This window comes from Cololabis saira, chromosome 4 (genome assembly GCF_033807715.1).
Source record: "Cololabis saira isolate AMF1-May2022 chromosome 4, fColSai1.1, whole genome shotgun sequence".
NCBI lineage: Eukaryota > Metazoa > Chordata > Actinopteri > Beloniformes > Belonidae > Cololabis > Cololabis saira.
This window is the reverse complement of record NC_084590.1, coordinates 6,826,578-6,848,826: the sequence shown is the minus strand read 5'-3', so window position 1 is coordinate 6,848,826 and position 22,249 is coordinate 6,826,578. Positions and strand designations below refer to the sequence as shown.

Here is a 22,249-nt window from a genome sequence, read left to right as displayed (position 1 = left end):
TCCATCCATCCATCCATGCATCTGTCCATCCATCCATCCACCCATCTATCCATCCGTCCATCCATCTGTCCATCCGTCCGTCCGCCCGCCCGCCCGTCCGTCCATCCATCCACCCATCTATCCATCCGTCCGTCCATCCATCCATCCGAGTCATGGTGCAGCAGTCGGAGCAGAAGCCTCCTCCTCTGATTCCTCCACTGGGACACCAAGGAAAACCAGGTGGGAAACAAATCTCTCCAGCACATTTTATGTCTGCCTGAAAGCTTGACAGCCCCCTTGTGGAGACGACTCCTGGTTGTCAAGCTTTCAGACAACCAGGAGGCGTCTCCACGGGGACAACCAGGAGTCGTCTCCACAGGGAGACAACTCTACTCTGCTCTGACTCCCTCCTGAAGGATGAACCAGACCAGTCCTTCAGGGATGCCTGAGCTTGTCCTCCTGTCTCTTTCAGCTGCTCGTGTTCTTTCGGTCTCTACCGTCCTCCGCTGAGGGCAGGGACACAGATGGACAGGTAAGTGTGAAGCAGCTGGGATGAGAATCAGTCCTCTAAATCTGAGACCACGGTTCTGAGTCATATAAGGGTGGAATGTCTTTGTTTGGTTGTGGAGGGACATACCGCCTTAAGCGGAGGAGTACAGGCGTCTTGGGGTCTTATTGACTGTGATTTTTCTTCCCTCTTAATTTCGATGCACTGGGAAAATGCCACAACCCTCGTCTCAGGTCAGGGGAGAGAGACTTTGGCAGCAGTCGGCCAACCTCCTGACCTCACGAGCTCAATGTGTCGCGACATCGTACTCATGCCTGACCTGAGCAGAACCCCACAATCCTGTTCTCCAACCAGGCGATCCTTTCAGATGTAGGTCAGGCCTCACTGCGTTCCCACGCAGATTTGAAGCTCCGAGACCACCAGAGGATCCTGGCCCGGCACGGTCTCACACTGGAAGCGGCCTCACATTGAGCCCGTCACCTTCCACATAACTGCAGACTCTGAGGTCCTGGGATGAGTTCACTCCACGGGGGGGGGTGCGGCTCGGGGACCCTGACCCGCCTTTGTTCTGACCTGACCTTTTTCACACCAGGATTTACAATTGGAGGGGTGGAAACTTCCAGCCAGCACCCTGGGCCGGAGGAGGTTATTTAAAGCTCAGGGTGTAATCTAAAAACCACATCTCAAAGCAGCGATGGCATCCCGGACCTGCACGCACACAGCAGGTGAACGAGCGGGAAGAACCTGCTCCAGACCATAAAACCGTCACAGCATGAGTTCATCAATGACGACGATGAGCAGCCCTAACGGCGTCTCACCCTCTACCCATGTGACCTCGTTTTTGTCAAATATACAGATGTAACACAGGGTTTCAAGTGGTCCCGCTAACGTCTGCACATGGCTGCCTCCAGAGCTCTCCAGCTCTCCATCACAACCCAAACATATTCAATAGCACTCAAGGGCTGTTATGAAATGCACTCAAGAGCTCAGAGTTGCGTTAAAACAACACGGACTCTGCTCCAGGCCAAATGCTCTGCCTCTTTTCCTCACTTTATTTGGGTCTTAATGAAGTTATTTCATTACTTTGTGGCTGGTCGCCACACCGCAAGCTGCACAAAGAGAGGCCCGCAGGAATGAACTGGGAGCCTGATCCTCTCTCTTCCAGGAATCATACTTTATTATTCCGGTGCCTGACGACAGCTCCAGAGAGTCCCGGCCTCCGATAGCTGGTGTGATTCCACCCTCACCTGCGTTGTACGACAGTGGCATGAACGCTGGAGGAAATGATAGTTTGCAGCTTCGATTGGAAAAACCCAGCTGCTGCGCGATGTGGTGCCAACACAAGGGGATGCTGGTACCAGGTGGTTTCCTCATGGATGTCCAGACAAAACCTGCAGTCCCAGCACATCCTGTATTTGACATTATGACACGCAGTATGAACAGGATGAACCGGACCAGCACCATGAACACTGATCCCTCGTCTGTTTGAAGTTGGGGTATTAAACACTGGATTGTTTCCAACTTCTTCTCCCGACTCCTGAAGGCAACGATCGAGCATTGACAGAGGGTATTGATCGAGCATTGATCGTGGTGGTTGGGTGGTCTTTCATTGTGGACTTTGCATGGTCTCCTCATGCTTGCATGGGTTTTTTTTTCCAGGTACTGTACTTCCTCCCACAGTAAAAAAAACAAGGATGTCAGCTCAACTGGTGGTTCTGGGCGGTTTCTCTGTAAGGGAAAGGTGGACCTCTGCCTTATGCACAGAAAGAGCTGGGAGAAGCTCCAGCAGATCCCCGTGATCCTGAAGAGGAAGAAGTGGGCATAGATGGTCTGAAAGATCCCTCTTCATCCGTGTTGAAATGTTCACTTGTCTTCAACATGAGCCAAGTGGAGCTCCATGTTCTATGATGGTTCCTGGGCATCAATGGTCCACTCATCTAAAAGTGGATCTTCCTGTTTTCTCAGCTCTGGTGAGTGGTTTTCATGATTAGTGAGCTTCAACTGCCCTCGCCGCAGCTCCTCAGCCAAAACTCACACTTGTATGAACTCACTACTGCGTTTGAAACGGAAAACATGAGGTCAGAGTAGCTGGTTCAAGTACAACAGTGACCTGCTCCGTCCTCCCACCCAAACCTCTTCACCCTCAGCCAGGAGGTCGTGTACTGGTTTTCTCCATGTCTGAAAGTAAAGTCGAGGAGACGTCAGCTGGGATTATTGGTTTTTCTTTTTTGAGAGGGAATCACTACATTTTCTAATACTTTACAGGTTTCTGAAAGCTGGATGTTGACCTACTCCACGTTGACACTTCAGATAGTCTGTTACAGAGATGAAGGAGTTTCGGTGTGAACCCCAGGACAAGATGTTCGGTAAAACACCAACCCGAGCTGAAAGACCGGGCGGTGAGATGAAGACTGCTCCAAAACTAACAGAAAAAAGCCAGATTACAGTTTACAGCTGCACTTGAGGACAAAGATCTTCATATCTGGAGATGCGTCCTGCCGTTTTATGAGGCTAAAATTAAACTGTTGGGTCATATTGATCATTATGATTGGAGGAAAAGGTCTGCAGGCTTCAGAACACCATCCCAAATGTCAAGTATAAAGGTGACATGGGGCTGTCTTTGCTGCACCCCGGTGTGGAGTGTTGTTGACTGGGTCGGCAGCAGATGAGGTCCAGCCCTGTCAATGTCTCTCTCAAGCTCAAGTCTTCTCAACACAGCAGTCCCTCCCGTGTCAATCATTTCACTTTGCTCTGAAGGACCGCGGACGAGGTCGGATGCGTAACGTTTCCAACCGGACCACCACTGATGGAAACCCCCTATAGAGAAGGTATTGGGGTGACCATCACTAAAACCCTGATCTCAACCTGAACACGAAGGTCCACAAACTCAGCTCTCCTCAGACTCAGCTGGACCGTTACACTTGGCGGTTTTACTTTCTAACTATCATTTACTTGGATAACGTGTTGGACGGCTAGAAACACAAGTATCCCAGCCTAAACCTTCATCCGTGAGGAGACTAACATACAACCTAAAGGAAAAAAGTAACTGCCAAAGTCTTTGGAAGTTTTAAAGCAGCTTTAGCTATGTTGGATCATCAAGTCTCGGTGCATAAAACCCGGTTATGAACCATATTTGTAGCTCCTGGTTTTATCTAGGCTTTGAGTTGGAAACATACATAACATTTGGAGCCAAAAACTTCTGAGCTGAGACTTCCCACTGCACTTTTTTACCGAAGTCTTCATACCACATTTTATGATTCGATCTGGCAATATCTACCGCGTACTAATGGGTCCACAGAGTCCGACTGGTACAGAAATTATAGCTCACACTTCCCCCGTCTTTTTAACTCATTCAGACCATCTTAAAAAGGCTTTCTTCATCCCTAGGGTTTGGTGGAAAACTTTAAACTGGACACGAGATGTCCTTTTAGAGTTTAACCCTTCTGCTTTTATGGTAAAAGACTGAATCATCTCTGATGTTTATGAAGGTTTCTATGAAACTGTGATGGTCTCAAGCAGAGCATAAGACTCTGGTACGAGGTCCAACAGCAGAATCAGTGACCGCCGCTGCCGACTCAGGAACGACGGAGCCTCAGACAGGATGGACTCGTGTGCTCAGACCAGGCCGAGTTTCTGGAGTCAGGAACAGCAAATAAACACATTTTAATGGCTGTGGTCTGAATTAGTGCATCGCCAATCACACAGGCGCGTTTGCCTGTTGCTGTAAATTACCTCCACATGTCTTAGCTGCAGGCCGGAGTCTCTTGCAAACAATCCAGTCCTGCCCATAAAAGCATGGACTCTTTTGTTTTTTTGGGTTAAACGCATGGAGACCAGAGACAATAAACAAAACAAATGCATACAAGGTTCTTTTTGGACGCCTGTGGCCTGGAGACGTTTTTTGAAGCTACATGGAAAGTGCAGGACTTGAAGAAAATATGCTTTTCTATACTTTTATAGAGCTTCTTCTGATTTGCAACAGCTAATTTCTAATTACTGCAGCCATCCTTTAACCTCCATTTATCCAGGTTGAATGCAGGTCCCCAGTCGGACGTCTAAACCAGCCTTTAAGATCATATTTTCAAAATATTGTCCAAAGGGGCTCTTCTTATGATGAGAATATAAGGGTGCTTTCACACCTGTCCCGTTTGGAGCAGTTGTTCCGAAACAGGGAGAGTTTCTCCCTAAAGATCGTTTCGTTTGGTACATGTGAACACAGCAATCGCGCTCGGATGCGGGACAAAACATGCGAGCCGAGATCTCCTAGGAGAGGTGGTCTCGGCTCGCTTCCATTCCAGACCTGGAGCGGTTCGTTTGCAGTGGGAACATAATCCACACAGCAACCGACAAACAAACTAGCCACACTCGCTTACGATGCTCCATAGTTGTTGTTTTTCCCGGGGTACGGAAGAGGAAACTCCTTCTGCGTTCATTTCTGACCAATGAGAGAACAGTTGGTTCATGGCATTTGTTAACAGCTTTGAACCGCTACAGACGGTTGCCTTGTGAACACAAACGCCACAAACGAAACAACTGTATCGATTTAGCCCCTGAATTGGAACAAAACAAACGGACCACAGGTCTGAAAGCACCCTAAGTCAGAATAGTAGACGGCGAGCAGTGAGCATTGTATAAACGTCGGCTTTAGGAACGGTTTTATCAGGATTCAGGTCTGAATGAGCTGTGTGTCACCTGTTCCTGGTACCAGGGGCGCTCATGAGGAACAGGTTAGATAAACACATAAAAGTTCTGCAGAAAATTTCAAACCGAGACAACAAAGATGCTTCAAGACGCTGCCAGTACTTCTAGGCAAGTGATCCGGACGGGGCCGTGAAAGCCGGTCTCATGTGGAGAAGAACTTCTGAACAAGACTGGAACCAGAGAGGGACTAAAAGAACACGCAGAACCTGTTCACATGAACCCTCGACAACACCTCTCGGGACAAGGAGCCAAGGCTGTAGCCAGGGATAGCAGAGCTATAAATGATGAGTGTCTTCTATTTTGTGTCGTGGAGCTTCTATCTTCATGAAATCTTTAGTGTTTGGACCTCAGTCATCGTGCGTTTAAAGCTGCCCCCTGGGACTTTTCAACTTCAAATAGCACGCTGCTATTTGTTCTTATTCGAAAGGCTCAGCTTCAGAACATGGGTGACCTCACACACCGTTTCATCAACACCTTTTAATGTCATCAGGAATGTCTGATGCATAATTGTTCCCGTGAAGAGCAACAGCTGCATGTATTACTGCATGTATTACGGCTCCACACACAAACAAGGCTATCCTGGGTACCGTTTACGTTAGCAGGCTGCCAGTTCTGTCCAAATATAAAGCTGAATGTGCAGTTTTGTGTGCTAATATGGTGCAGTCGCTGATTTAATGACATTTAATGCTAGGGAAAAGCTAGGACATGCAACACACAGATTTTATAAAGCAGTGGTTCTTACATTTGCTTTAATCTTTATTTCTTTGCAGTATGCTCGATGCTTCGTGCTTGTCAGATGGTGAGAGGAAAGAAACTTATGTCAAACCGGCGATGCGCTGATTTGGTACAAAAGCAGAATCCATGAATGATTGAGTGTTTGAGGAGCAAAGATGGACAGAAGATCTCAACAAATAACAAATGTGTGAGAAAAATCACTGAAATGTTTAAAACAATGTTCCGCAAAGAAAGACTGGAAGAGATTTGCATATTTCTGCTTCTACAGAGCGGAACAACATGAAACCGTTCCAAGAATCTGGAGGAGTTTCAGTGTTTAAAGGACAAGGAAGCAAGTCCAAGCCAGACCCTTGTGAACTCGGATCTCTTAGACGACTGTGAAGCAAAAACCGTAACTTATCAACAGCTGATAAAACTACATGAACAAGGGTTACCATGGAAACCTTTGTCAACACTACAATACAGAGACACATTCCCTAATGACACTTTAAACTTTACAGAGGAAAAATGAAGCTTTGTATTAACCTCTCTGGACTCAGAGGCATCTGGGACTGACCATCACTATGGAAACATGGACTATACTGAGGAGCACCGCAAGGCTCTGCATGAGGACCTCTGCTTTTTTAATTCTATGTGCTCTTATGCAGCATCCTATGAAGTTAATTAACAAAATGTCAGTTTATATGCAGAAAACACTCTGATTTATGTTTCCAATCAGTATTCAAGATCTTTTATGGAAGTAATGGGTACCGTGAGGTCTGGACCACAGGCTAAAAGGGTCACCAGACTGTTTTCATCAACCAGTCCAGAAATCAGACTCTGTGATGGTCTGGGGTTGTATTGGTGTCCAAAGCTCATTTCCTCTTTTGTGATGGCAACAGTAAAGAAGAGCAACATCTGCTGCCTTCAAGACTACATCTGTTTCAGGGAGGTCCATGAATGTTTTTAACAAGACAATGTGAAGCCTGAATTATGGTTCTGCGTTAAACCTAAGCATTAGGGTACGCGGCTATGCAGGAGTCTCTCCGTAGCCTACGCCGTAGCCTGACGTGTACGTCCCAAAAAATGTAACTATGTGTCGAGGTAACGCAGACCCAACGCAGACGAGAGGGCTGTGATTGGTTTGCTTGGTAGCAACGCATTTCCGGTTCCGGTTCATGATGCAGTCGTGAACTTTCAGTGCTCTTTTCTTCGTGTGTGTGTGATTTTTTTTGTGTTTTAGTTTTTTGCACAATAGTTGTCCTTATCTCTTTGATTCACTGTGACCGGAAAAGCTGGAAGCTAAACAAAGTATCAACTAGCGCTCTGGGGGGTATTGCACCGCGGAGAAATGGAGTGACGGAGAAGTCCGAAGGATTCACGACGGCGTCAAGCCAAAGGCGTAGGCTCTGCGTTGGTTTAACGCAGAACCATAATTCAGGCTTGAGACCACATTGTGGACACATCTTAAGGGCATGACTTAGCAAGAAGAGGGAATGATACTGGACTGGTCAGAATGTGGACCTGACCTGATCCTACATGACCCTGTAGCCCTGTATCCTCAGTGCAATCTCCACTCAGGGTTGTGAAAAGGAATGGATAAACTACAAAAGCTTTACTTGCCAAACTTTTGTTAAATGTCTTGCAGGCTTGAAATGGATGTATCTTGTAAAGAAATAAAGGTCAAAGTAAATCCATGCCGGCATAACCTTTTTTCTCGGTATGGGGTTTTGATACCGAAACTATTGGACTTGTTGGTGTTGTGACATCTGTAATGAGCAGTTTGTTCAATTCAGTTTGATCACCTCAATATTATGTTACCAGTTTAATAATACAACCCACCAGATTCCACTGTTTGGATTACGAGACGCTCCAGTGAAGTAAAAATAAAAGCAACACCAGGTGCTCACCAAAAGCAGCTCACTTAAAACAGAAGCTGGGATAAATTTAGAGGTCAGTCGGTATGATGGGGTGTTAATTGTCCAGTATGAGAACCCAACACAGGATCAGGATGGCCATGGCTACAGACAGAAGAAGACGCTAAAGTTAACGCTGCATCATTACGTAACATACTCGAGATGTCAAAGTCTGATGGTGTTTACTGTTTGAGAAAGAAATGGCCCTGTGCCAGATCCTGCAAATATAGCGTGGTTGTGCATACCACCCATCTATACCAAACCCCTACCCCAAATACCCACACCAAACATCTTATCCGGCCACTATTTAATAACGTTTGAATTTAATATTGTCGATGTTGAAGCGCAAAATAGGAGGTATCATTTTAGCATATGTTTGTCCGATGAAGCTATTGCTAAATTTAGGGAGGCCATTGCTCATCTTACAATAGTGGAAAATAGTGAAGTAGTCGAGGCCAGTGACCTGGGTTCTACCTCTGCATGTTGGTGTCCTTGCTAGTAACACTGCTGATTTGCTCAGCTTTAGATGAAGTTGCTCCTTTGAAAAGGAGGGTTTCTAACCATAGAATAACTCCCTGGTATAATTCAGATATCCGCATGTTGAAACAAAGCGTGCGTAAAATGGAAAGGAAGTGGTACTCTTGTAAGTTAGTAGATACCTATCGTGAATGGAAAGATAATCTAATAGTATATAAAAAAGCCATTCACAAAGCCAGAACAATATCAATTCATCATTGATAGAGGATAACAAAAGTGACCGACGTTTTTCTGTTCAGCACGTTAGCCAGGCTGACAAAGAGTCACAACTCTGTTGAGCCGTGCATTCCTGCAGCTCTCAGTAGTGAAGACTTTATGAGCTTCTTTAACAGTAAAATCATCAGAATTAGAGAAGAAATCAACCAGCCGGTTGTGGGCGTTTCTTCAGCTTTAGCGACTTCCCTGGGCTCTGATTTGACTCTAGACTGTTTTGATCCTGTTTCGATCCTAAGTATTTGAAGGTGGTCGTATAACAGGGGTCTCAAGTCCGGTCCTCAAACTGTCCTCCATGTTTGAGCTGTTTCCTAGTTCTAACACACCCGATTCAAATGCATGGATCGCCATCAGCTTGTCACCAGGATTTGCACCAGAGTGGCAATGACCCCTTCAGTTGAATCAGGTTTGGAGCTGGGAAATATCTGAACCACGCAGGACACCAGACCTCAAGGACAGATTTGAAGACCTGTGGTGTACAGCTTTGAGTCATGGAGGCAGTAGTCTAAACAGAGTGGCACAGACCACCCCGAGCTCCAGGGGAGTACCCATGTGTCCCCCAAGTTAGCCGAGAGATATTACCTTTGTAGTGTTTCCTGACTCTGCCGGATGGACGAACATGAAACAGGTGTCCAGGATGCATCCCAGCCAGATGCCTAAACCACCTCAGCTAGCCCCTCTGGATGTGGAGGACAAGTCTCAAGGAGGATATCCTTTCTGAGGTAGTCTCACGTGTATCTAGTAGGAATGGGCGATATTTTACCGTTCACGATATACCGTCAAAAAAATTCCCCACAGTAAGAATTTGTCACCTCGCGGCAAGAACGATAAATTCCTGTTGATTACGTTTTTGTGTGATTTATGGTTCTGCGTTAAATCAAAGAGAAAGAAAGAAAGAAAGAAAGAAAGAAAGAAAGAAAGAAAGAAAGAAAGAAAGAAAGAAAGAAAGAAAGAAAGAAAGAAAGAAAGAAAGAAAGAAAGAAAGAAAGAAAGAAAGAAAGAAAGAAAGAAAGAAAGAAAGAAAGAAAGATAAATTCCCGTTGATGACGCTTTTGTGTAACAAACATGGAGGATCTGAGTCATTCCAGTTTTGCAGTACAGGTGTACTCATTTAATTGGTTTTTATTAATTCAATGTAATTGGTGTAGTTTAGTAGCATTTAGTATCTTTTAGAGCAGTGTTTTGGGGGCTCCAAAGACTGAATGTGGTGATAGATTTATAGTTACAAAGGTGGAGTTGAATTGGTATTTTTTTTATCGTCATTTTTATCGTTATCGGGATAAATGCCAGAAATTATCGTGATACATTTTTTAGTCCATACCGCCCATCCCTAGTATCTAGTAGCTGAGACAGACTCAGGAATCTCAAAACTAGGGCTCAGCGGGAATGGGTGAAGATGGAACACTTGATGTTTTCTTGATGTCAGGTTATAAATACAACTTTTATTTTATGGGGGTTTGCGTTCTGTCTTTGTTTACATTTTAGACAGTATCGGTGGTGCTGACACATCCGGACAGAATGGTCAGTTCTGTTCCAGATAGTTTCCCCCCTGATGTTATACATCTGTCCCAGAGGAGCACATGCATCCCTCTGGCTCACAGATCACCACATGAGCACCTCCATCCGGGCCACGGCGCCGTCTACCGTCTGCTCCGCTCTTCTGTGGATGTTTACGTGCAACGGCAGGTTTTATTGGGATGTCATGGCACCCGAGTTACCGCGACCGGTCAAAAGCACAGCCATGTGACGTTGAAAACCCGGCTGGCAGTACACTCGGCCGACCAAGATCCGCGATCATGTTCCAGTTTTCTACGAGTCGCTGGTTCACAAACTGACCCAGACGAGAAACGCGGTCCACGCTATCATCACTGCTACGTCACTTCTCTTCAGCATGAGCAACAACACTCGGATTTAGACACACACACACACACACACACACCAGACAGCTTTCAACCAATTAGAGCTGACAAATGCCAGTGAATTCTATATTAGAGCTTGTGGTGTGGTCGAGAATTCAACCCTACACCATTACAGCTGCCATGAAACCACCGGACTTGATTTCCAGCTCCGCTCTGTGACAGGGACATGACAGGAGTGTGCCTAGGACAGCACCGAGCGATGTTCTCCTCTCCGCCTGTGGGCTTAGTGTGGTGTAAACATAAAATTGAACTGCATTAACTGGTGCAACAGCGTGGATTACCACACGATGAGCTTGATACTATGTGCACGTTACAGCTCCTCTCCAACAACCTGCTTCGTAAAATTGTTCCAGATGTTCACAGCCTCTTTAGTGGAATTTAAAAAAAAATATAACCTTCACAGCTCTGATCACAAAAACAAAGACAGACGCAAGGAAACTAACAGTCGGACATGATTGGTACAGAGTTAAGCTCTCCAAGTAATCACTCCATGGGCTCTGACACACCTGCCAGGAGAGAGACATTTAGTCATGACAAACGCCACTAGGAGCACCGTCCAGGTCTCAACAAACACACCAGAAGATGTACAGAGCCGTGAAGACGCAAGTATACCTGGTGGATCTTACTATAACACTACTATACCACTACTATAACACTACTATAACACTACTGTATCACTACTGTATCACTACTGTATCACTACTGTAACACTACTGTATCACTACTATAACACTACTGTATCACTACTGTATCACTACTGTATCACTACTATAACACTACTGTATCACTACTGTATCACTACTATAACACTACTATAACACTACTGTATCACTACTGTATCACTACTGTATCACTACTATAACACTACTGTATCACTACTGTAACACTACTGTAAGACTACTGTAACACTACTGTAACACTACTGTATCACTACTGTAACACTACTGTAACACTACTGTATCACTACTGTAACAGTACTATAACACTACTGTATCACTACTGTATCACTACTGTAACAGTACTATAACACTACTGTATCACTACTGTAACACTACTGTAACACTACTGTATCACTACTGTAACAGTACTATAACACTACTGTATCACTACTGTATCACTACTGTAACAGTACTATAACACTACTGTATCACTACTGTAAGACTACTGTAACACTACTGTATCACTACTGTAACACTACTGTAACAGTACTATAACACTACTGTAACACTACTGTATCACTACTGTAACACTACTGTAACAGTACTGTATCACTACTGTATCACTACTGTAACACTACTGTATCACTACTGTAACACTACTGTATCACTACTGTAACACTACTGTATCACTACTGTAACACTACTGTAACACTACTGTAACACTACTGTAACACTACTGTATCACTACTGTAACACTACTGTAACACTACTGTATCACTACTGTAACAGTACTATAACACTACTGTATCACTACTGTATCACTACTGTAACAGTACTATAACACTACTGTATCACTACTGTAACACTACTGTAACACTACTGTATCACTACTGTAACAGTACTATAACACTACTGTATCACTACTGTAACACTACTGTAAGACTACTGTAACACTACTGTAACACTACTGTATCACTACTGTAACACTACTGTAACACTACTGTATCACTACTGTAACAGTACTATAACACTACTGTATCACTACTGTATCACTACTGTAACAGTACTATAACACTACTGTATCACTACTGTAACACTACTGTAACACTACTGTATCACTACTGTAACAGTACTATAACACTACTGTATCACTACTGTATCACTACTGTAACAATACTATAACACTACTGTATCACTACTGTAAGACTACTGTAACACTACTGTATCACTACTGCAACACTACTGTAACAGTACTATAACACTACTGTATCACTACTATAACACTACTGTAACACTACTGTATCACTACTGTAACACTACTGTAACACTACTGTAACAGTACTGTATCACTACTGTATCACTACTGTAACACTACTGTATCACTACTGTAACACTACTGTATCACTACTGTAACACTACTGTAACACTACTGTAACACTACTGTATCACTAGTGTAACACTACTGTAACACTACTGTATCACTACTGTATCACTACTGTATCACTACTGTAACACTACTGTATCACTACTGTAACACTACTGTATCACTACTGTATCACTACTGTAACAGTACTATAACACCACTGTATCACTACTGTAACACTACTGTAACACTACTGTAACACTACTGTATCACTACTGTAACACTACTGTATCACTACTGTATCACTACTGTATCACTACTGTAACACTACTGTATCACTACTGTATCACTACTGTAACAGTACTATAACACTACTGTATCACTACTGTATCACTACTGTAACAGTACTATAACACTACTGTATCACTACTGTAACACTACTGTAACAGTACTGTATCACTACTGTAACACTACTGTAACAGTACTATAACACTACTGTATCACTACTATAACACTACTGTAACACTACTGTATCACTACTGTAACACTACTGTAACACTACTGTAACAGTACTGTATCACTACTGTATCACTACTGTAACACTACTATAACACCACTGTATCACTACTGTAACACTACTGTAACACTACTGTATCACTACTGTAACACTACTGTATCACTACTGTATCACTACTGTAACACTACTGTATCACTACTGTAACAGTACTATAACACTACTGTATCACTACTGTAACAGTACTATAACACTACTGTATCACTACTGTAAGACTATTCAATTCAATTCAATTCAATTTTATTTATATAGCGTCTAATACAACAGAGTTGTCTCTAGACGCTTTACAGAGACCCATACCCAGAACATGACCCCCGAGCAGTTATTACATAAACAATGGCAGGTAAAAACTCCCCTAGTGGGAGAAAAACCTTAAGCCAAACAGTGGCAAGGAAAAACTCCCCTTTAGGAGGGAAGAAACCTTGAGCAGGACCAGGCTCATCAGGGGGGACCCTCCTGCCGAGGGCCAGACTGGTGGGTCAGGGACGGCAACAGCACAGCAGGCAGGTGGAAGCAGCAACGGGATGACCGGGGGTGGGGACCGCAGGCCAGCACACAGCTCCCGAAGCTCCGGCCCAATCAGCAAGTCCCAGGTTGGGGTGCAGGGTCAGGAAAAGACTTGTGCTCCGTAATGCAAGCTACAAGCCACCCACGGCCACCTGCAGGACAAAAGAGAGAAAAGGGAGGAGAAGGGGGGGCCAGCAACGGGATGACCAGGGGTGGGGACCGCAGGCCAGCACGCAGCTCCCGAAGCTCCGGCCCAATCATCAAGTCCCAGGTTGGGGTGCAGGGTCGGGGAAAGGTTGAGACTACTGTAACACTACTGTATCACTACTGTATCACTACTGTAACACTACTGTAACAGTACTATAACACTACTGTATCACTACTGTAACACTACTGTAACACTACTGTATCACTACTGTAACACTACTGTAACACTACTGTAACAGTACTGTATCACTACTGTATCACTACTGTAACACTACTATAACACCACTGTATCACTACTGTAACACTACTGTAACACTACTGTAACACTACTGTATCACTACTGTAACACTACTGTATCACTACTGTATCACTACTGTAACACTACTGTAACAGTACTATAACACTACTGTATCACTACTATAACACTACTGTAACACTACTGTATCACTACTGTATCACTACTGTAACACTACTGTAACAGTACTGTATCACTACTGTATCACTACTGTAACACTACTATAACACCACTGTATCACTACTGTAACACTACTGTAACACTACTGTAACACTACTGTATCACTACTGTAACACTACTGTAACACTACTGTATCACTACTGTAACACTACTGTATCACTACTGTGTCACTACTGTAACACTACTGTAACACCACTGTATCACTACTGTAACACTACTGTAACACTACTGTAACACTACTGTATCACTACTATAACACCACTGTATCACTACTGTAACACTACTGTAACACTACTGTAACACTACTGTATCACTACTGTAACACTACTGTATCACTACTGTATCACTACTGTAACACTACTGTATCACTACTGTGTCACTACTGTAACACTACTGTAACACCACTGTATCACTACTGTATCACTACTGTATCACTACTGTAACAGTACTGTATCACTACTGTATCACTACTGTAACACTACTGTACCACTACTGTAACACTACTGTAACACTACTGTACCACTACTGTATCACTACTGTAACACTACTGTATCACTACTGTATCACTACTATAACACCACTGTATCACTACTGTATCACTACTGTAACAGTACTGTATCACTACTGTATCACTACTGTAACACTACTGTAACACTGCTGTAACAGTACTATAACACCACTGTATCACTACTGTATCACTACTGTAACACTACTGTATCACTACTGTAACACTACTGTAACAGTACTGTATCACTACTGTATCACTACTGTAACACTACTGTAACACTACTGTATCACTACTGTAACACTACTGTAACAGTACTATAACACTACTGTATCACTACTATAACACTACTGTAACACTACTGTATCACTACTGTAACACTACTGTAACAGTACTGTATCACCACTGTATCACTACTGTAACACTACTGGAACACTACTGTATCACTACTGTAACACTACTGTAACACTACTGTATCACTACTGTAACACTACTGTAACAGTACTATAACACTACTGTATCACTACTATAACACTACTGTAACACTACTGTAACACTACTGTAACAGTACTATAACACTACTGTATCACTACTGTAACACTACTGTAACACTACTGTAACACTACTGTATCACTACTGTAACACTACTGTACCACTACTGTATCACTACTGTAACACTACTGTATCACTACAATAACACCACTGTATCACTACTGTATCACTACTGTAACACTACTGTAACACTACTGTAACACTACTGTAACACTACTGTAACACTGCTGTAACAGTACTATAACACCACTGTATCACTACTGTATCACTACTGTAACACTACTATATCACTACTGTAACACTACTGTAACACTACTATAACACCACTGTATCACTACTGTATCACTACTGTAACACTACTGTATCACTACTGTATCACTACTATAACACCACTGTATCACTACTGTATCACTACTGTAACACTACTATATCACTACTGTAACACTACTGTATCACTACTGTATCACTACTATAACACCACTGTATCACTACTGTATCACTACTGTAACACTACTATATCACTACTGTAACACTACTATAACACCACTGTATCACTACTGTATCACTACTGTAACACTACTGTATCACTACTGTATCACTACTGTATCACTACTGTAACACTACTGTATCACTACTATAACACCACTGTATCACTACTGTAACACTACTGTATCACTACTGTAACACTACTGTAACACTACTGTATCACTACTGTAACAGTACTATAACACTACTGTAACACTACTGTATCACTACTGTAACAGTACTATAACACTACTGTAACACCACTGTATCACTACTGTATCACTACTGTATCACTACTGTAACACTACTATATCACTACTGTAACACTACTATAACACCACTGTATCACTACTGTATCACTACTGTAACACTACTGTATCACTACTGTAACACTACTGTAACACCACTGTATCACTACTGTAACAGTACTGTATCACTACTGTATCAGTACTGTAACAGTACTGTAACACTACTGTATCACTACTGTAACACTATTGTAACACTACTGTAACAGTACTATAACACCACTGTATCACTACTGTATCACTAATATAACACCACTGTATCACTACTGTAACAGTAATGTAACAGTACTGTATCACTACTGTATCACTACTGTAACAGTACTGTATCACTACTGTATCACTACTGTAACAGTACTGTATCACTACTGTAACAGTACTGTATCACTACTGTAACAGTACTATAACACTACTGTATCACTACTATAACAGTACTGCCGTTAGGCGCATCTCTGTGAGCCAATGGCTGGTTCCTGTCCCTCACCGTTGGGTCCCAATCAGCTGAACAAGGGACCCAACAGTTAATCAATGACAATCGAGATGGAAGACAGATGTTTTGAATACTTGTTACTAGAGGGCTGCATTGGGAAATCTGGCGGTAGCGGGCGGTTTGAACTTTGCTGCGGGCGGCTAAAAAAAAACACTGCAGGATCTGGATGTAGCCTAGTGACAAGATATAAATCAATGACGTGTTAAAGAACCTCAAACAAAGTCTTTACAAGACAAAGACAAAGCAAGGCCAGTCAGATATTTGGAGAAACTGTGTTTAGTGTCTGTGGAGCATCTTTGAAGAGAAACGAGGGATTGGAACCTCAGTCGGTCAGCAACATTCTCTTCCTCCACACCAATGTAATGGCCAAGTGATTAATTTGTTAAATTAATTTGTTTCATTCGTTAACTTTGTCTATTTTATGTTATTTATTAGTGTTATTTGAGCCACTCACAGCCTCATTCCTATAACCTCAGCCACATAATTGATGGGTGCACGAAAGGCGAAACAGCTTTGCGATGATGACAATGATGGATTTGCATCTAACTTTCGGTCAGGTGACCTATGAACTGTCAATCATCCATCAAGCTCCACAATGATCATAACATGAAATCAGATAGATTTGTCCAGGACATTTCTCTTGCGGGACGGGAGAAGAGACAAAATCAATGCATCTCTATTATTGAGCGGCATGAATTCTCAAAGTTTTGCGGGAGCGGGCGGGAGTGGATGTAAACACTGCAGGAACGGGCGGTAATGAGCGGGATGAAGAAAACAGTCCCGCGCAGGGCTCTACTTCCATCCAATGCTTGCATGTATCAGGATATAAAGATGATCAACACTGCTGTACCAGAAGGAACATGACTGGGTGTTACCAGTGTTACCAGCCTTCAGGCGCATCTCTGGGAGCCAATGGCTGGTACCTGTCCCTCACCGTTGGCTCCCAATCAGCTGAACAAGGGACCCAACAGTTAATCAATGACAATCGAGATGGAAGCGAGACGTTTTGAAGTCAACAAGTTTTGAACAACATTTAAATCTGGGTGGAACATAGTCCGAGCTGTTGGACAGCGCTGTTTGTGCTGGACCGCAGCAGCGTTTCCTCCAGTTACCATTTAAGGTCAACACAGGCAGGTGGGTCCAGGGCCCACTTGAGCCCTAATAAGCCTCCAGCCAGATCTCGACAGACGAGATGTCACTGCACAAGTATGTCTGTGGAGCCGGGAGCCGGAGGGTGATAGTGGATCCACGTCTCAGGTGAGGGATGAAAACAGACACCAGGGATATGACTGGGCCAGGACATCAACCGGTGACTTCATCCTGCTACTGGACCTATTTAGACCTGTGTTTATCATTTATCAACGTCCCCGAGGTGTTGAAGCACTCAGCACTCGCCTCCATCTAACTTTATCAAGAGTGTGGACAATAACAAGCTTGGTGGGAGGATTTCATGGCCACTTCTGGCCCTGGTGCCAAATAAAAACCAACTGAGCAACGCCGGTCCGAGTTTCACGACTTCTAAAGATCTGCATAACCAAAAATATATTCCTTTGAGATGATTACACAGGCCAGCAACAATGGGGCCAACTTTGACCAACTTTACCCAGCAACAGAAGAAATCCCAGATCCAGACATGGCAGTAGACAGGAAACATATGATAAAAGTAATACCTAAAACATCCCAATTACCATCGGATGGCTTTGTGTCTGAGTATCAAGCTCAGATGAAAAACAACATGTACCCCAACAATGGTCTGGCTCTGTTTTAACGTTGCACGGTGTGAATTCTGGGACGTCCACAGAATGAGAATTGTCTTATATTTTCAAGACAGTCGTCAATAATCTTTCTCACTGGTGAACACTTCCAAATATTCTTATAATGTTTACCAGATTGATATGCATAAAGTTTTGTTTCTCTAGGACTGTTGCTGATGTCATTCCCTCTTGGCATCGTGTTGACACACAGCTGAATGTCCTTGACCAACGAACCGACAAAACATCTGCTTTTCTGAGGTCTGGACAGCAGCTGATGACCAATTCATCAATGATCAGTTCATCAATGAACATGATCAGTTTATCAATAAAGATGATCAGTTCATCAATGACGATCAGCTCATCAATAAAGATGATCAGTTCATCAATGACGATCAGCTCATCAATAAAGATGATCAGTTCATCAATGATGGTGATTAGTTCCTTAGTGACGATGATCAGATCATCAATAAAGATGATCAGTTCATCAATGGCGATCAGCTCATCAATGACAGTGATCAGTTCATCAATGACGGTGATCGGTTCATCAATGACAGTGATCAGTTAATCAATGACGATGATCAGTTCATCAATGACCATGATCAGGTTATCAATAAAGATGATCAGTTCATCAATGACCATGATCAGTTCATCAATGAAAATGATCAGTTCATCATTAAAGATGATTAGTTCATCAATGAAAATGATCAGTTCATCAATGACGATGATCAGTTCATCAATAAAAATGATCAGTTCATCAATAAAGATGATCAGTTCATCCATCAAGATGATTAGTTCGTCAATCAAGATGATCAGTTCATCAATGACCATGATCAGGTTATCAATCAAGATGATCAGTTCATCAATGACCATGATCAGGTTATCAATAAAGATGATCAGTTCATCAATGAAAATGACCAGTTCATAATTAAAGGTGATCAGTTCATCAATGAAAATGATCAGCTCAACAATGACGATGATCAGTTTATCAATCAAGATGATCAGTTCAACAATGACGATCAGTTTATCAATGAGGATGATGAGTTCATCAATGACGATGATCAGTTCATTAATGAAGGTGATCAGTTCATCAATGATGATTGTGTATTTCTGTTCAGTAAAGTCAGGTGGTTGTCCGGAGGTTCTTCCTGCATCACCGAGACACCAGAGCAGGGGATCTTTCCTCTGCTTTCACACACAGGATCAGTTCAGTTTAAAGGAAGAGCTCCAACTGCTGCACAGGCCCTTATAGGGCGTTAAGATTCCCCTGAGATGCAGCGGGGGGGGATCCATCCCTCAGGAATGCCCGTGGGAATGAAACAAAGGCCAGTGACGTGTCCCTGGAAACTCATAAACCCGTCGGACCACCGCGAGGACTGGCTCTGACGTGGTTCAGGACAGGAACAGCCTGTCCAGCGAGGTCGCAGCTCCTGCTGACAGGAGGAGGCCGGGGCCTCGGAGCAGGAGGCCACGGCCCTGCCATCACTCCTCTCCACGCTGCACCAGCAGCTCCACTACAGAAATAACAGCACACCACTCCTAAATCTGCTCCTGTAGCCAGGACAGATCTCTGTTACGCCGCGTCACAACGCTGAGAGATACTCGCTGGTCACTGGTGGAAATGTTCAGGCAGAACCTCTGAAAGCTGAAGTCTGACTGGATAAAACATTCGTTCATGTTGATTCATGTCAGGAGTAGCTACGGAAGAGTATTAGGGCCATGCAGGAGAATTATTTTTATTTTTTTATTGTGCACTTCGAGAAAAAAATCGAAACGTCGAGATTAATCTTGAAATACAATTTCGAGAAAAAAGTTGAAATGTCGAGAATAATGTTGAAATACAATTTTGAGAAAAAAGTCAAAATGTCAAAATTAATGTTTGAAACACGATTTCAAGAATAAAGACGAAAAATGTCGCCTTTTTTCTCAACATTTCAACTCTCTGCAAGATGCAATCTTAAATAAAATCCAAACATATTTTCTCATCAACAAAACATGTTATTTTATTGTCTGAAAAATGGTTCCAATGTTATTTTTTTCTGAAAAATGGTTCAAATGTTGTTTTATTGTCTGAAAAATGGTTCAAATATGTTATTTTGTTACTTGAAAAATTTAAAATATGTTTTGTTGATGAGAAAATAAGTTTCTCTATTTTTCTTATTTTTGTGAGGGGGGATATATATTGTTTTTTGGCACTCTATCTTCTCTATAGCTGATATAACATGAATTACTCCTAGGTGGGATCAATAAAGTTCTTATTTTTGCCATCTGAGAAAATTAAATATATTATATATGGTGCCTTACTGTTTCCCAAGTATATTAGTGCATGTGTGAATGAATAAATGAGACGTAAAGCGTACATTTCTTTGTAGAAAGGCGCTTTATGAAAATAAGTCCATTTACTTGTATTAGTTTACAGCGCAAACTTGAACATCCAATATGGCGGTGACGCTGACGTACGACTCAGCGCTCGATGGGGCGTCTACGTGTATATGTCTATGGTGGTTAGTGAGGTAAGGGGGCGTGGGGGTTTTAACCATCAGGCTGGGCCTGTCGGCCGGCTCACTCGTGTCCGGACCAACCGTGTCCTGGGTGGAGTCAGCCGCCGCTAACGCAGCAGCACCACCGGGCCTCAGAAACCAGCGGGGGACCCCAGCTCCCTCGTTACCGTCTATGGTCTCTACGGGAACTGGCACGGTTCCCCAACCCAGAATAAGACATGGGCTCTTAGAGCAAGGGTGGGACGTTTAAATGCGCTACATAACAAGACCTGAAGAAGGTCCAGAGAACTGTTCCCTCCCTCTGTTCCAGCGCTCTGAAGCAATCCACCTGCTGGAAGAGTCAGAGCCGGCTGCCAGGCCGCAAAACTGTAAAAACAAATGATGACATGGTGCTTAAGTGGCCTCCGAGTGCATTAATAACGCCGCTAAGAAAAGCAGAGAGAGCCCTCTGACCACATCTGTGGGATCCTCTCCAAACGCTGCCGTGTGGTCAGAGACGCGGAGAGAGCGCTTCAAGGCAGCCAAACAAGTTGTTCACCGCTGCTGAAACCCAAGCAGGCCCGCTGGAAGTCCGAGCCACATCCCTGAGGATTAATTAATGCTGCGAGCCGAGCCAGACCGGAGCGGGGCCGCAGAGAGAGACACTGTCTGGGACTGGGATGGCTGCTGACAGGGTTTAAATCCATCCTCCTCCCCTGCACCCCCACCTCCATCATCGCGCTGTCACAGAGCCTCGCCAGGCCACTGGAACTGTTTATGGAGGTATTAATATGCTGTTTTAGGGAGTAAAAATAAAGAACCGTGTCACTGCTTGACAGGTGCAGGAGAGACGGACGTGGAGAGACGGACGTGGAGAGACGGACGTGGAGCCCGGCGAGGAACCAGGAGAAGCTCCAGGTGCAGGAATGCATGTCCATCAACACCTGGGACGTGTCCTCCGGACCCCAGACCTGGAATGTTCCGCTCTTTCCCAGTGCTACTGACCGCATTCTCAGGCCAAAACGGCTTTCCAAGAAAACCTGAACCACTCTGCAAAGTTTGATTAATAACAAACACTAAGGCCCAGTCCCAATCCCCCCCCCTTGTCCTACTTTTCATCACTACCCCTAAATTTTGCACGTTCCCGTGAGGGTAGTGGTGTCCCAATTCCTCTTTTCACCTAGTGGTAGTGGAGAAAACGAGTGTTAGGGGGCATCAATCTGGCCCTACAGAGCGAGGGTTTTCAGATGCTCACTAGCTGACCTAGTGGTGGGCATTTCTTATTTTTTAGTGAATAAAATCAATATTTTGAGTTAGTTTCTGCATAAAAATGCGTTTTGATTACATTTCTAGCGAGAAATATATATTTTAC

At 43.6% G+C, this 22,249-nt stretch overlaps 1 protein-coding gene across 1 annotated transcript in view; it reads right to left on the bottom strand.

Annotated features, from left to right (window-relative positions):
• snx19b (sorting nexin 19b) overlaps nt 1-22,249 on the bottom strand; it is a 60,839-nt gene that overhangs the window by 5,920 nt on the left and 32,670 nt on the right. The gene's annotated exons all lie outside the window — the stretch shown is intronic.